The following is a 15,289-nucleotide window of genomic DNA, read 5'->3' as shown; positions in this document are numbered from 1 at the left end:
GTTGAGTGTTGACTTTTCCATGCCAAGGAGGAAAGGGACTGCCAAAGGCCCCAATGGTTGAGGTGCTGTACAAAGCCTCTGCTGTGTCAGCAAAAGATGCCTCATGTAAAGTCACACTTCCCAGGTCTTGTCGAGCTTAGCTAAGGAGGGCTATCTCTTTTGGGGTAGGCCAAGCAGTTCACATTCCCAGCTTGGTACTTATGACACTCAAGCAGGCCACTGGTACATTGTCACAGAGCCAGGGTCTAGTCATTGCACAAGGAGCCCAATCCCTCTGAGGCCAGCCAAAGCGAGAAGCATCCCAAGGAGCCACCCCAGCTCCATCTAAGCCTTTGCTTATTGGAGCAAATAATCCTCCCAAAGTTACTGGCAGCCAATAGGATGGCAGAGGACCAGGCTTTACAGAAGGCTCCTAACCATCTTGGCTCTCCACATCAGTATTATGCAGACTTCTGTAGAACTGGGGGTGTCCCACAAAGAGACAAGGGACAGTTACAGTTAGCACACAATGCTTTTTATTCTGGTTTCGGTGGAGAAATTCTACTGTCTGATCATGACTCAGCAAAAACATGACTTATTCAGACACAAAATGGTAAGTGTTAAATGAGTTGGGAGACCCAGAAGGTTCAGACATTGTATAGGGCAGGCCCTGGGGCCTGCAGGCCGAGATCTAATCTCTGAGAGGCCTTGGAAGGGAAAGAGGATGAGAAGACTTTTTAATGGAGGAAGGTCTGAGACCATCTCGGAGTATCTGTCTTCTCCGTTCAGCTTCATACAGTCAAGGCATAGAGGATCAATTCCAGGACGGGCATTCACAGTGCAGACTCACCTCACCATCTGGGAGTGGGGGGTGGGACATCTCCATAGGGTGATGGAGAAAGGTCACAGGCACAAGTTTAATGGCCTACAGTCAGGGCTGGGATGAGAACTCCTCTTGCCTTGTCTTTCCTTAATCTTCTCTTTTTACTCGAAGGGAGAGTAGGATAAAGTCCTCCAGTGCTGGAGTCAGATGGCTTTAGTGTGTAACCTGGAAGATTCCCCTGGTCTACTGGCCGTGTGACTCCTCTACGGTACTGAAGTGAATAGCTTTCTCAGACTGGACCAGCTTGCTTCTCCCTTCTGGGCCTGGGAATTAGCTCATTAGTATCCTCTTCAGCGTCAAGGGGATGGCTTGCCACAGGTACTGTCAGAAGAGCACCCGACATTTAACAAGTTCTACAGGGTGGGGTCCCCTTCTTCCCCCTCCTCATGCACCTATGGCTGGTTAGGCCGTGGACATCTGTCTATTTTGCTATAACCCCTGGCAGTCTCAGTGTGTTAGAGGAGTGTGGGAATCGGGCACTGGCCTGCGTCCTGCAGTGGGCCGTAAAACAGCGGCAAAGGGAGTGGCCAGTGCAGATAGGCCTGGAGATGAAAGGCAACCCGTTTTCCTTTCCAGAGTTCGGCTGTGTTCCTGAAGGCCTGCAGCTTCCTCTGTCCCTGCTGCTGGCTCTTTTTTTTTTTCTCTTCCCAGTTCCCCTCAGGGATATCTTAAGAGGCAAACTTCCAGCACTAACAGGAGGTCTTTTGTTCTCCTTTTCTCAAAGTGGACTTTAACCCAGTTACTACAGACTGAGTCACTGTGAAAACAAACAGATAATACTTGGTTTTTCTTAAAGGCTCTTCCATTCCCGTTGACTGAAAAGGGGGAACCTGACACTGTCTTGGGCCTTTAGGGCTCTTCTCCACCCCAATCTTTTAGAGACACAGCCTTCGAGAACCTTTCAGAACATGCTGGGGCTTGGCACTATGACTTGTTTTAGACTTTCATCTGATTTGGGGTGGCGTATGGACTTTGAGGAATCTGGGGATCCCAGTATAGTCCTGGTAGGGTTCATCCTAGTCTGAGGAGCACTTGTTATCCTCCTGGTCTGGACACAAGCTTACTTCTGGACTAGCCACCCTGGTTGGCACTTTAGATTCTTTATGTATGAAACTAGGGTGTGAAGACATTCTGATTTTATCAGGAGAGACTTTGCAGTTGACCCTTCTCTGCTAGAAGACTTTAGGACAAATTCACATGCTGTTTATAGCAGTCCCAGTCCATTCTCCAAAATCTTTATGGGCCCTTAGGAGTGGGGTAGGTGTCAGAGGAGAAAAACCCACTTCCTGCCCTCAGAAAGGCACACAGGTGAGCTGGCAAATGCAGGATCTTTTCATGAGGGTAAGATGGGTTTGTGTGAAGGGAAAGGGGCACCTAGAAATTGAGCTGAGCTGCTTGGGGGAAAGTAGGGTTTTAGGACAGGTGGGAGGAGTGAGGTAAGGGACCATGCCAAGTTTGGATTCATCACCATAAGGCTGTCTTTAATATTTCTCTACAAATTTTTGCTTACATGTTTAAGCAGACTTGAACCTTCTCTTTTGTAAAAAGAGAAGTCTCTAGAAGAACATGCTACCAGCTTTGGAACTCTTTTCTAAGATGTTTGACTACATCAAATATTAAGACATGCTTTAGGCCACCAGACATACTGCCCAAGGGTGTAGCCTTGGTTCCCAGTGAACGGAATTCACATTCCCTAAGAGCTTGTCACCCTGTTTTTAACTCCCCAGATCTCAAGGGCCTTGGTCAACGCACTCATCACTCCTGCCAGGAAAAGCCAGTTCAGGTGCTTGGAAAATGCTGGTTCACATTAGCCCCAACATCTAGGTCTCCCTTCTATGCACCATCCCCAGAATGCTTGGGTGGATTAATGGTCCTCCTCTGTGTGGCTGTGACTCACTCTTTACTATGTGACTTAAGCTCCATTCTCAAACACTCTCCTGGGCTGTGAGCTCCTAAGAGGGGACTATGCTAAAGTACTTTTGTTGTTTGTTTGTTTGTTTGTTTGTTTGAGATGGGGCCTAACTATATAGCCTGGCTACTTTGGAATTCACTATGTAAACTAAGCTGGCCTCAAACTCACAGATACCACCTGCCTCTGCCTCCTGAGTGCTGAAATGAAAGGCATGTGCCCCTAGACCCGGCTAGCTCTTTCAAACAATCTTTCCCAATGTTTGTTTCGTACACCCATAATGTGATCGATAGATAGTTGACGGTGTATTCTGTCCACTCTGACAAATAACAACAGAAATGTCACCTTCATCACAATTGACCATAAGAGGCTCAGGCCTAAGACTTCCCACTGGTCTCAACTCTATGTAGAAAGAGATTTCCTTTTCCGAGAAGCAACTCCCATTCGATCGTTTAGATTTGAAATCTGACTGATAGGATAATGGGAATCCAAGGCAAGACATATTTTTTTTTTTTGAAGCTGATTTCAAGGGAGCTGGAGAGATGGCTCAGGGGTTAAGAGCACCAGCTGCTCTTCCAGAGGTTCTGAGTTCAATTCCCAGCAACCACATGGTGGCTCACAACCATCTGTAATGGGATCCGATGCCCTCTTCTGGTGTGTCTGAAGACAGCTACAGTGTACTTATATACATAAATCTTTGAAAAAGTAGAAAAGTGAACTTGATCTGTCTCAAGCTGATTGCTTTAGTGAACTCCAGCAATATTAAAGAAGTCAGCATCAGACTACTTCTCTGGGTCCAGACCGTAGTCTCCTTGCAGAGACTCGGCTTAGCCCGGTGGTTTCTATGCTGGGGGAATACTAGCCTCCATCTTGGCCTGACTTTCCTGGATTGGTTCTGAGAGGATCAGTGAAAAGTTTCCAGGAGCAGACAGTAGCTCTCAGTGACAGTAGCTGGTTGATTTCTTCTGAGAAAATGGGTATCTTGGTCTTCTGATGTGTGGCAGTGACAGACACAAGAGGAATTTTCCAATACGACCAGGGGGTGGCTTTTCCAAGGACAGGCTGACCAGGAGAAGCCATCATTTGACCATGATCCATACTTAGGTAATGTGGTACCCCCTGGAGCAGAAGAAGTGACTGGCTATCCCAGGAGGAAAGCTGTGTTCTCTCCACTTTCTAGTGTGTGTGGAGGTGTGCCACCAATGGGATTAAGAATTTCAAGACAGCTGGGTCATCTCAGTGCCATTTCCCTGTGGTGAGAAGAGACAAGATGTTGATTCTGTTTGGGAAGGAGGTGGCGGTGAAGGGCAGCTGAAAGCTAGACCGCTCTCTAAACTCTGTGACAGAAGTGGTATGCACAGGGCTTATCTACGCTGCACTGGCTTCCACAGTGGCCCAACTGTACCCCTCCATGAACTCATTCATTATTCCAGATGCTTACTGGGTTCCGCTCTACAGCTAACCCTGTCCTATGAACTGGACAAACAAAGCTGAATTGTCCCTCACCCTGGTTTGTTTGCTGGAGTTCCCTCCATCTTCCTCTGCAAGAGAAGGGCCATTGTTTTCCCGAGCTCCTTTCTTTCTCACAGCCACTGCTGAGTTTTCACAGGTCCCAGGGATTGGTGGAAAGACCTCTGAGAAGGGATGAATCACACTCGAGTTTGAAAACCCACTGAGGAGCTGTCAGTGCTTGCCGTTGTCCTCTTCAAACCCCTGGAAATACACTTAAGATTCCTCGGAGATGCTCACTGCTGGCTGGGAGAAGATGTGGCTCGAAACTGATGAATTCTCAGCGTCAGGTCAAATTCCCAAAACCTTCCAAAGCTCTTACTGCAGCAGAACATCCACCTTAGTGATGTGGAAGATGCTGGCACCGTGCGCATGGCGGGAAGGGTGGAGAATTCAAGGAAAGATGTGGGGTTAATAAGCAGGGGAGCCACATCTGCTAGCCCCTCACATAACCTTTCTTTAATGATTTCCACCACTGATTTTGGAAAATACATGTCCATGGCAGAAAACTGGAAAAATAGAACGAATGCCTCTAAAGAAATAAATGTAAGTAAGCTTATCACCCAGAGACCATGCTGTGACCATCGTAGACAGGTTTTTGGAGTTAAAAAAAACAAAAACCCTACATGATGCTCTCCTTAAAAACTGTTGGTTCTGTGCGTGGCACTTCATAAATCACTTTCCCTTTAATGGTACGTTGTGTGAGTATTTCCCCACCAGCTCAGGTTTTCTTCTGATACAATTTTAATGACTACCCAGTATTCTATCTCACAGATGTTTAATTTAACTCACACCCTATCCTTGTGCCTGGCTTTAGTTTGTGTACCGTTTTCTTTGCCACTATAAATTACATGACGTAGACATGGAGGAGACTGACTCGGGCTGCTTTATTGTTCTGGTCATAAGTCATTTAGTCCTTCCTCAAAAGCCATCGGTCTCGTTAGGGGCCAGAGACACTTCTCAGAACAGAAGGATAAATTTAATCTATTCAAGCTAGAAGCAGCCAGAATGTGCTTATAAACCCACAGAAACACCCACCAATGTAAAAGGACAGTGGGCTCAATTCAGCACAACTCTATTCATAGATGCGTTAGTTCAGACAAGACTGATCTGTCCCCTTGGCTGATCTCCTCAAACCTGCCTGTCTCTCCTGCAGGATACACAAACAGCGTTATGTAGCTACAGAGGCCGAATGCTGGCGCAAAGTCCACTCATAGAAGTAGGAGTTGCAGAGGGAAGCATTTTTCCTGTTTAAGATTTTCACTTCCATTCTATCCGAGTAGAGGATCAGAAGGATGCTGGAATAAAATGCCAGGGCTCCAAGCATGCTTAGAAGTTGTGGCTCACCCAGGCAGAGAAGGAAAAGCACGGGCTCCCAGAACTGGCTGCACTCAGATCAGAGAATCTGGGGCAAAATCCAGGCTGTTGGTCTCTCTCCAGTGAAGCTTACCTGAAAGAAATCTAACTGCGTATGGGATGAGCCTCAAGACACCTCCTGTGTCTGTATTTTGGTCGTCTGGCTTAGTGCAAGCCAGAAAAGTGTGCTCTCTAGTGGAGGGGCAAAGGCAGCATTCCAGAGGCATAGAGTCTGTGTGGGGAGGTCTAGACATCAGCTCCCACTCTGTTGCCCACTCCTTCCCAACTCTGTTCGCATCCACGATGTTGGATGAAACCACTAAGGAGGAAACTGCTTTGCAAGGCAAATTCCAGACCCCTTTTGTCCTTTGCTGAGGTACAGAAAGTTGTAGAAGAGATGAGGAGAGGAAGGCTTAACGGAGAGAATGATATGAGGGGACTGGCATGGGAATGTATACAGTGGCAGAGCGAAAAGAGCAATGGGCGAGAAAGACATGATGGCTCGTCTCTGCGCGTGCGCGCGCACACGCATGCACACACACACACACACACACACACACACACACACACACACCCTTACCCTCTCTCCCTCCCTTACTCACAGTTTAATGGAGTTCTAAGAGAGGAAGCTGTGGGCCCAGCTGCTCATGAAAAGTCCTGGGGCGGGCTTTCCAAAGCAAGTGGGGGTGGAAACCGCAAGGGGGTCACAAGTTTCCCTGTAGGCCAACATTTTTGTCTCCACTCCAAAAGGTCTGCTCTTCTCAGCTGCTCTAATATGTCATCAGACAGCCCTGCACGGCCTGACAGTCCCATATACACAAACCCAGCGCCCAAATGAACCATTGCTTTCCCAAGCTGCTGAGGGTCTTCTGGGGGTTGGAAAGGGTTCATTCTGAGCAGATCCAGAGCTGGCTGATGAGCTCAGCCATCTCGTCTCTGGGGAAAGATTTACTGCGCCAGAACATGGCTGCCTTCCACAGCCCCACCCACTACCCCCATCTCCTCTTCCAAGCCTGAGGCTGGGATCGGGGAAGTTTATAGAAAGGCTGAAAATGGATCAATAGTCCTGTCCTGAGTGACAAGAAGGAACTGTTCAGAGACCTAGGAAGACCCTCTTTTTGCCCACAATTGGATGACATTGATGCTATGGTCAAGCCAGACTAAAGATTCCCACCTTCAACCCGCCCAGGCGCACAGGACCTCCCAGTTGGCCTCTGGTGACAAAGAAGGGAGAGCCTGAGCCTGGTTGCCAAACATTTACACCCAGGATGTGAATTCCCTCTCTGTCCTATGAGATGTCATCTTTCCCTGTCTACCAAGCCTCAGGGACAGGCTCTAACTAGTTCCTGCTATAGCTCTCTCTACTGTAAAGATGAGCTACCGTCTATCTGAGGCCTCTGCTCCTTTAGTGCCTTCGAAGCACGGAGAGGCTGATGGGAGCTTGAGAGCCCACCTGGACATCTGACCTCAGCAATGCTCCGCCTGGGTGTGTAAGATGTGCTACCTCATTTAGTGCCGCAGGGTGGGCACTTGCCACCTTTGCTTTAGATAGGGCTGTTAGTATCCAGGGAGGTTCATAACCTTGCCCGGATCATGAGAACTGGCAGCCTGGTTTTGCAGTGGGAATAAAATGGTTCCAGTCTTGTCAAGCCTTGCTGTTAGCTCGCTTTGATCTCAGTTTGGTGACAGGATCCTGTTTTGTTCCTGTGCTTGCTCCTTCTCTGGAGACCAGCGGGGTACTCATCTTCCCAGCTCTCACTGCTGTTACATATGCCCCCTTCTTTAGCCCACCGTAGACTCATTATGTAGGCCATGGCCAGAATCCCACATGATGTTCCCACAGCCTTCCTCGGCTCTGTATCCACACAGAGCCCTGCCTAGTGAAGTGCCTGGACAGGAAATGTCCCAGTGTGCCTTGCTGCAGGAAATCAGTGCTAACATACTTAGCCTCCTGGTCTCTATAATGAAGTAGCAATAACAAATACAGAGTTTGTAATGGCTGAGTGAATCTATGTAAGGCACTTAGGATGGGGTTGTACCTGGAACATGGCACATGTTTATGTGTGCCAGCGGTTCTTGATTATCGATATAAGTGTTCCTGTAACCATGTACTCACAGACAGAAGAGCCTCGTGGGGAAGACTTGGGGTTCTGGCTTTCCTTCTGCTGAGACAATTGATCTAAGTTATGGCACTTGTAGCTCAAAGTTTCTTTTGTTTTTGTTTTGTTTGAGAATTTAATGAGATAATATACATCTAGCATGGAGAAAGAGCTCAATCAATGATTGTAAAAAGACTAATATCCCTCTCTGTCTCTCTGTCTCTCTGTCCCTGTGTCTCTCTTTCTCCCTGAGACAGGGTCTTATTATACATCCCCAACTGACCTAGAACTCACTAGGTAGACCAAGCTGCTTTCAAAGTGTGGCAATCCTCTTGCCTCTGTCTCCCGAGTAAAGGAATTATGAGCAAGCCCGCCTCCCTTTTCTTCTTCCCTCCTTTCTTTTTCTTTCTGTAACACTGGGGATTGAACCTAGGGCCTTGTGCATAATAGGCCAGTTTTTCTACCTTTGAGCTATATTTCCAGGCACAATGTTGCTATTTTTAATCTGGGATACATATGTTTAAACATCTTAGGTAATTCAATACTCTGGGTATTCCTTCATTGCTAATGCCCAGGCCTTGGAAATTACGGCCTTCAGAGAAAAAGGAGAGCTGCCCCCGACCATCAGAACATTACCTTTCACCATTGCCTGGGCCTGCCTTCACATGGTCCAGGCAGCAAGGCACTACCCATGGCTTCAGCAGGCTGCAGTAGGGGACAGAGAGAAGGCAAATGACACAGGATGGTATGCGGCATGCGGGTGAATGAATCACCCCTTCGTATGCTGATAGCACAGGCTTGCAAATCCAATAGTGGCTTTGGGTCTCTAAAGACTTGCTCAATAGAACCAGAGCCCCATCCAGGAGCAGGAGAACCCCATACCTCAGCGACAGGATGAACAATGCCCCATCCAGCTGGTTTATGGAGCCAACACAACACTGTCCCATTTGCCAAGACTTGGTACTGACATATGGCCAGGGAAGAGGTTAGACCCTGAGGGATTCTAGGGCAGACTTGATTTTGACCATCCACAGGATCTAGGATTAGGATATCAATAATGGTTTCTAGGGAAGTGTCCATGTTGTGGGTGGGGGAATTCTGAAGGGACTTGTTTACCGATGAAAAAGCTAAGAGACTGTGTTCCTCTTCACTGGTAGACAAGTATGAAGTAAAGCCAAAAGCCAGGGCTAACTGAGACTCTAGGCAAGGCGGCTATACAGTGCTCAGCATCCTGTCGGAGTCTTATTCCAACATCCATTTCCCACTATCCCTATGGGCGACATCATGCTATTAGGAATCTGACCCATTTTGCTGTCTTCACTAAACAGACTCCCCAAAGGGAGAGGATGATACAGTTCTGTCTCCAAAGCACGGGACAGCAAGAATCAGAGTTGTGATGTGCCTAGATAGGAAAGAAAGAGAAGAGAGAGAGAGGGCCACGAAAAAGTGAGTGTGGTGGTACCGTGGGAAAGAGCGAGAGACAGGAGGGTAGCCTCTTCAGGTGTGGGTTGTCACCTAATAAACACTTCACAGGGCTTGGCCTAGCCATCAGTAAAGGCTCTCTGTGGAAAAGGCATTGAAGATGGATATCCAAGAGATTTTTGTCCCACTTCTGCCCCATAGCCAGCATCAAGGTGAATCTGGACAGCCTGGGGCAGTTAGCTCTACACGACAGTATTCTAGGATGGGAGTCTTAAACAAAGAATACCGTAAAACACAGGTCTAACCCCAGCTAAGTACCCAAGTGAGTCAACATTTAGGACTCCAGGAAGATCTGCTTAGATTCTTGTGGGAGCCTAGACAAGAAATTCTGGTCTGCTTGTCAGTCTCGGCAGGTAATGAACAGGCCTCAGCCTGGGGCGTACACAAATCAAGAGCTGAGGTCCTGGGATAGGTCACTCTAAACCCTGCAGGGGAAGTGACTGGGAACATCCAGTCATGCCAGCAAGCAAGAGGGAATTACAGGTGTGATCTGAAGAGTGGTTGAGCTGGTTTCAAGCCTGCAACCTGTCCATGGAAAACTGGTTCCATTTTTAACAACTGTCAACTTGGCACCCCCTTGAGCCCAGAGAGGCAGGCTGGCTAGACAGAGTTTGGAGAGAGAACCACCCTCAGTCTTGTTGATCAGCTAAAACCTCCCTAGAAGCTGATAGACAGTAGTGAGGCTCCTTATGCCTTGTTAGAAGACAGGCAGTAGGCCAAGATCGATGCAAACCTTCAGAACCAGCATCATGGTGTGCACCCCAATCAGTCCTATGTGGGACAGACAGGAGAGATTAGGAGGCATGGGTAGAGACAGGAAGGGAGACTTTGAAACAGAATGCGACAATGTTGCTTCGATATTTTTTTCTTTTTCTTTTTCTTTTTTTCTTTTTTCTTTTTTTCGGAGCTGGGGACCGAACCCAGGGCCTTGCGCTTGCTAGGCAAGCGCTCTACCACTGAGCTAAATCCCCAACCCCGCTTCAATATTTTTTTAAGATTTATTTATCATATATAAGTACATTGTAGCTGTCTTCAGACACACCAGAAGAGGGCATCAGCTCTTACATTACAGATGGTTATGACCCACCCTGTGGTTGCTGGGAATTGAAGTCAGGACCTCTGGAAGAGCATTCAGTGCTCTTAACCACTGGGCTATCTCTCCAGTCCTGTTGCTTCAATATTAACATACACCGTGAGCATAGACCTTAATATACCTTAGTGCCTATGGAAGTGTGTGTGTGTGTGTGTGTGTGTGTGTGTGTGTGTGCGCGCGCGCGCACATGCGCGCCCACGCGTGTGCGTGTGTTGAAGAGCTAAGAAAAATTAAGGAAAAAGAAGAAGAAACAAACAAACAAAAAACCCAAACCCAGCCTTTTCTATCCCTGTAACCATTAGAAAGAAAATGAAGTCTAAATTGTGTTCAGGGCTGCTGGGACAGAGGAAGAGAGGCAAGAATGGAAAAAACAGGCCGTAAAGATGCCAGGTCTCCTTAAGCAGAAACATCTGTTGAAGTCATAAGACTCAGGGCTGGTCAGGCTCCTAACAAACCCAGGAAGAGGAGAGTCTGCACTGGATCAGGATGCCCCTTGTGTCCAGCAAAGACCCCTGGGACAGCATACGTGCAGGCAGAAGAGATACCTTCTCCAGAACTCTGCCTGGCCTGACTCCTGGCAAGAGAGGGAAGAAGAGGGAGGAGCCTGGGGCAGCCAGGGGGCAGAGATGGGACAGCAGTTTTGAGTGTGTATTTATTTAAAGCTTTAACTTACTGGGGTGACCTGGAGAATTGTGTCTCGACTTCTGCAGCTGAAGGAGAAGGGAAGGGAGGAGTTGCTGATCTGCCTGGGAGCTGGGTGCTCTGTTTGACTTTTGCAAACTGTAGCACCATCTCTTACTTGTGCCTTCAGCCCGAGCCAACTGTCTAAGGCTTTGCCCCTTTTGACAGATACTGAAATGGCAGGCACCGTTTCTCAACCAGATAATACTCTGTGTACCCCATTCCTGCTGAGCAGCACCCCATTTAACCCTCTGGTAAATATATCAATGCTGTTGGGTAAAAATATATGACTGTCTTCAGGAAGGTTCTTGTATGAGTTCTACATTCCAGAAGAAAATGAGGCCAGACGCTGCTAAAAGACTCCCAGGTCTCCCAGTCATACACTCCAAGAACCATCCAAGGAGCTGCCTTTCCTTCCTCCCATGAAATGAATGTGAAAAGCACTGCTGGGGGAACAGCTGTGCTCAATCAGTCCAGCATTCGCACAATCCTTGAGAGTCCCCCACCCCACCCCATCCACCTCCCACCCCCTGTGGCTCATTCATCCCTGCGCCCCACTCTGCCTAGGTGTACAGATGGAACCATAGCCACAGAGCATGCCAACCCCAGAGGGAAACTGCCAACTACCCCCCACACACACACATACACACACTGTCATGGCAACAACATCCTGCTGTCTCTCAAGGAAACAGGTAGTGAAACAGATGAAAACCAGACCCTACTTGCTTGTGGGAAATGGGGAAGGTTCTGGAAGACTCCATTGTGAAGGCTAGATTTGTTTTCTCTTCCAAGAACTCCTTCATCTCATGTGAAATAAGGGTCCCATGGGTGAATACTCTTGAGGTGAAAGGTGACGACAGTTGGAAACAGGGTCATGAGTAGGGACTAATAATACAGACAATGCAAAAATGAAATAGCTGAGACCCCAACATCGGGGTACCAAAGGCTGCTATTGTTCGTGAGGTTGGGGCTTGCTAGTGCGGGTCCCCTGCCGCCATGTGGAAGGTAGTTTGTCACATCTACCCTAAAGGGAGGGAGCGACAGACAGAGGGCTCACCTCTCTTCTGCCACATTGCTGAGAGCAAAACTGGAACCAGAATCCGTGAGGCTCTTCCCTGGGTGCCACGGTATCACAGACTGCGATGTGTGTCATGTCACCTAGTGAGCCTACGGAAATTCACTCCCTGATCCAGGAGGGGCCTGCAGCTCTTCACGAAACAAACAGGCTGCAGGCTCAGGGACAGGGACACTCCACTCTGACAGCCATTTGGGCTGGTGTCACTCTCTCTGGAGTAAAGCTCTCCCACCAGGATGCTCGGATCGACCAAGAAGCCCCAGTGTGCAGTTGGCCCCACACTGTCTCACTTGGCTGCCTGTTAAACCCCAACACCAGTACTGAATCACAGATGCCAGCAGGGGCCTCTTCAGTGAGGATCAGAAACCCATGCCAGGAGACAGCCGCTCCCTGGGGGCTCAGAGGAGACTTTGCTATGATTTTGGTATCTCAGGGGATGGATGTGGTAAAATCTCTTTCAGATGGCCTCTCCCACACGATGGGGAGAATCCTCAACCCCACCCCCACCCCTGACCAGCAAAGGAATTACAAGAGTCTGCTGCTTCAATCTCAGTGGAAGCAAGAAACAAGGCAGTGTGAGGCCTGTACACGTACAGGGGCTCATATCTACAAGATGACATTCGGAAGGTTGAACAAGGAGCCTTCCTCAGACTTTGAGGCCAGCCTGGACCACATTATGAGAGCCTGTTTTATATACATGCGTGTGTGTGTGTGTGTGTGTGTGTGTGTGTGTGTGTATGCACCCAGACTCATATACATGTGTGTTTAAAATAAACTATATATTAATATTATATAAATTTATTATATATACTATAAATTATATTATATATACATTATATATATATAAAGGCAAGGGAATGCTTTGTGTGAGCCCTAATGACTAGAGTTCCTGGTCCTATTTCATTTAAGAGAACTGGAGAAAGAGAGAGTCCAGAGTCTTCATTTCCCCAGCGCTAGCTCTGGATTTCAGAGTCCAGACCTTGCAAGAGGGTTGGGGTAATCTGCATTCCACAATAAGGAGGGGCTAGGAGAGACCTGGGGTCCAGCTTTTCCCCAAAGCACAAAACTAGGCTAGGAAGATGACCCCCCCAAAAAACTCTGCCCCAGTCCCAGAAGCATCTTTATGACTCTCTTCCCCTCCTTTGCTTCTGTAGAACTGTTTCTCTGACAACCCATGTTAAGAGGCCTCCTGGGTACAGGCACCCTGCTGGATGCTGGCATGCAGCCCAAGAGTGGGACTCCCTGGCTGCTGGCCCCGTGGAGCTCACAGCTAGAGGGAGCTGACTTTTTATCCAGTAACTAGCCATCCATAGAGGTTATAGCAATGGGCCTACATTCCCTACCTGACCTCAGGCTGTTCTCTTGGGGTTGACTTGCTTATTCAAATACTGCTTTGCCCGCTGAGTCTCTTCCCTCCCTCTCCCCTGAGAGCCCTTCTGCAACCCACTGGACACCTAGGTTCAATCCACCTGTGGACTCATACTTACATGAGCATCTGGAACTTATCCATACAATGACCAGGAAGGCTGTTCTTAGATGTGTTTGCCTTAGTAAGAAAATCAAATCAAAGTATATGTGGAGGGGAAAGGTGGCTGTATGGGTGGGTGGGGGTGTGTGAGTAAAGATTGGGCTGCACAGAAAGACACTGGAACCAGGATGTTGCTGTAGGGTCTTGTATCTACTCAAAGGCTCCTGACTCTACTTTTGAACAATGCTAGGCAAATTACCACCCTGGTAACGGGACCGTCACAGCTCTGCCTGTCCATTTTAGCCTCAGAAAGTCGCCATAGCGCTTTCCTGTCCCCGTTTAGTGATCCTCTCTTGCCCAGGCTCGGAGAGCATGACTAAAGGGCAGAGTCCTGGAGGGAGGTGGATTTGCCATGGAGATTCACTAGCAAAGCAGGAAGCAGAGCGTGCTGAGGGTGCTTTTCAGGCTGTGGTGAGCTCTGCAGCAGATGAGCCGTTGTCTTGGTAACACTAATGAAAAGCAGGCCTCCGAGAGGGCCAAGAACCCCCGGGGACTGAGTTATCTCCCCCTCCCTCAGCTCTTCTCGCCTCCCCACCAACCTCAGATCAAACTCCCCGAATATTTATAAAATCTCTCCCAGAAACAGAGAAAGTCAGTGGCCTGGCCAGGCATCTGCCCACGTCTTCCTGGCTGCTCTGGTGACACTGTCCAACGTGGCTCATTATTCTGTTTTTCTTCCTTGCTTGAGCAGGACAATGAGGGAGGGAGGGGGGAAGGAATGTTTGCTCTGTGCTGTTAGACTGACATCGAGTCAGGGTGTTTACTTCAAGTTAGGGGGTCTCGCTGGCTGCTCTGGTCCTCCCTGCTCTTCAGTTCCCAGGTTGTCTTGTTTGGTCCCACGGATTTCTGAAGTGCCTTGGTTGCTGGCTTCCTCTGCCCCTACCAGCCTCTGCCTGGGGCTTTGCGGCAGCTTCTGAGGGAGAGCAGTGTCAGGAGGCTCTGAAATGGAAAGGGCTGCCTGCAAAAGGAGCCAGCCTCCCTGCCACGGGGAGCGGGCTTGGGGCTTGCTCACTTTGAAGAAAAGGGAGGGACTCACATGCAGCCAGCAGGGAGTTAAAGCTGGTCTGAGAAAATCCAAGTGACCCCCCTCTCCCCAGTTCCCGTTCATTACTTGTTTTGCCTGGTGGATCTTAAAATGCAAAGAAGTCGAGCAACGCACAGAGCCCAGAGGGGCAGAGGCGATGCAGCAGCCCGCCTCGTCCTGCTGGTAAAGGGAAAGGCACCATTTGCCCTGTTGATGAGAATGCCCTGTGGTTGCCCTTCCTGACAGCTGAGTGCCCCGGGGGTGGCATAGCTCCGTGGAGGGAGACAGCAGCAGGTTGTGGGCAGGTCCTGGATTGGGTGGAGGTGATTGGTTATGAGTGTCATACCCAACTCTGCCAAGCTCAGACTTCCAACTTGGGTAAGTTATGAGTCTCCCTTCTCCGTCATTGGAAAATGGATTAAGGTCTCTTCTGTAAGTTTTATTCAGGAAGGAGAGATTACAAATGCTTTACAAAAAGCACATACATGTCATCCCTGGGCCAAACGTAAGACACAAGACCTTAACCTCATGGGACATAAAGTGTGAGAAGGATTCATGGATGTGCTAGAAGGGACAGGGAGGTGTCTCGTGGAGGGAGGCTTCAAACACAACTCCAAGAATGAAAGGATTTGGACGGAAATAAGGACAGTTGACAGCGGACTAAGACCCAG

General features: G+C 48.6%; 2 long non-coding RNA genes across 3 annotated transcripts; one reads left to right on the top strand and one right to left on the bottom strand.

The window, feature by feature from the left end:
- The first annotated feature begins 436 nt into the window (after positions 1-436).
- Positions 437-5,147, top strand: LOC148005339 (uncharacterized). Its single transcript, XR_015622495.1, has 3 exons — positions 437-592; positions 974-1,180; positions 2,590-5,147. It is a non-coding gene; the product is annotated as an uncharacterized LOC148005339 (long non-coding RNA).
- Positions 498-6,295, bottom strand: LOC134479404 (uncharacterized). 2 transcript variants are annotated; one of them, XR_015622491.1, is made up of 3 exons: positions 6,239-6,295; positions 4,278-4,638; positions 498-1,619 (listed from the first exon to the last, which is right to left on the bottom strand). It is a non-coding gene; the product is annotated as an uncharacterized LOC134479404 (long non-coding RNA). The 2 variants fall into 2 exon arrangements; XR_015622490.1 differs by lacking the exon at positions 498-1,619 and adding an exon at positions 2,320-4,021.
- Between the last annotated feature and the right edge of the window lie 8,994 nt (positions 6,296-15,289).

Source organism: Rattus norvegicus, chromosome 6 (genome assembly GCF_021556685.1).
Source record: "Rattus norvegicus strain SHRSP/BbbUtx chromosome 6, alternate assembly SHRSP_T2T, whole genome shotgun sequence".
In the NCBI taxonomy this organism is placed as follows: Eukaryota; Metazoa; Chordata; class Mammalia; order Rodentia; family Muridae; genus Rattus; species Rattus norvegicus.
The sequence above is the reverse complement of the archived record's forward strand: the minus strand, read 5'-3'. Positions and strand labels throughout refer to the sequence as shown.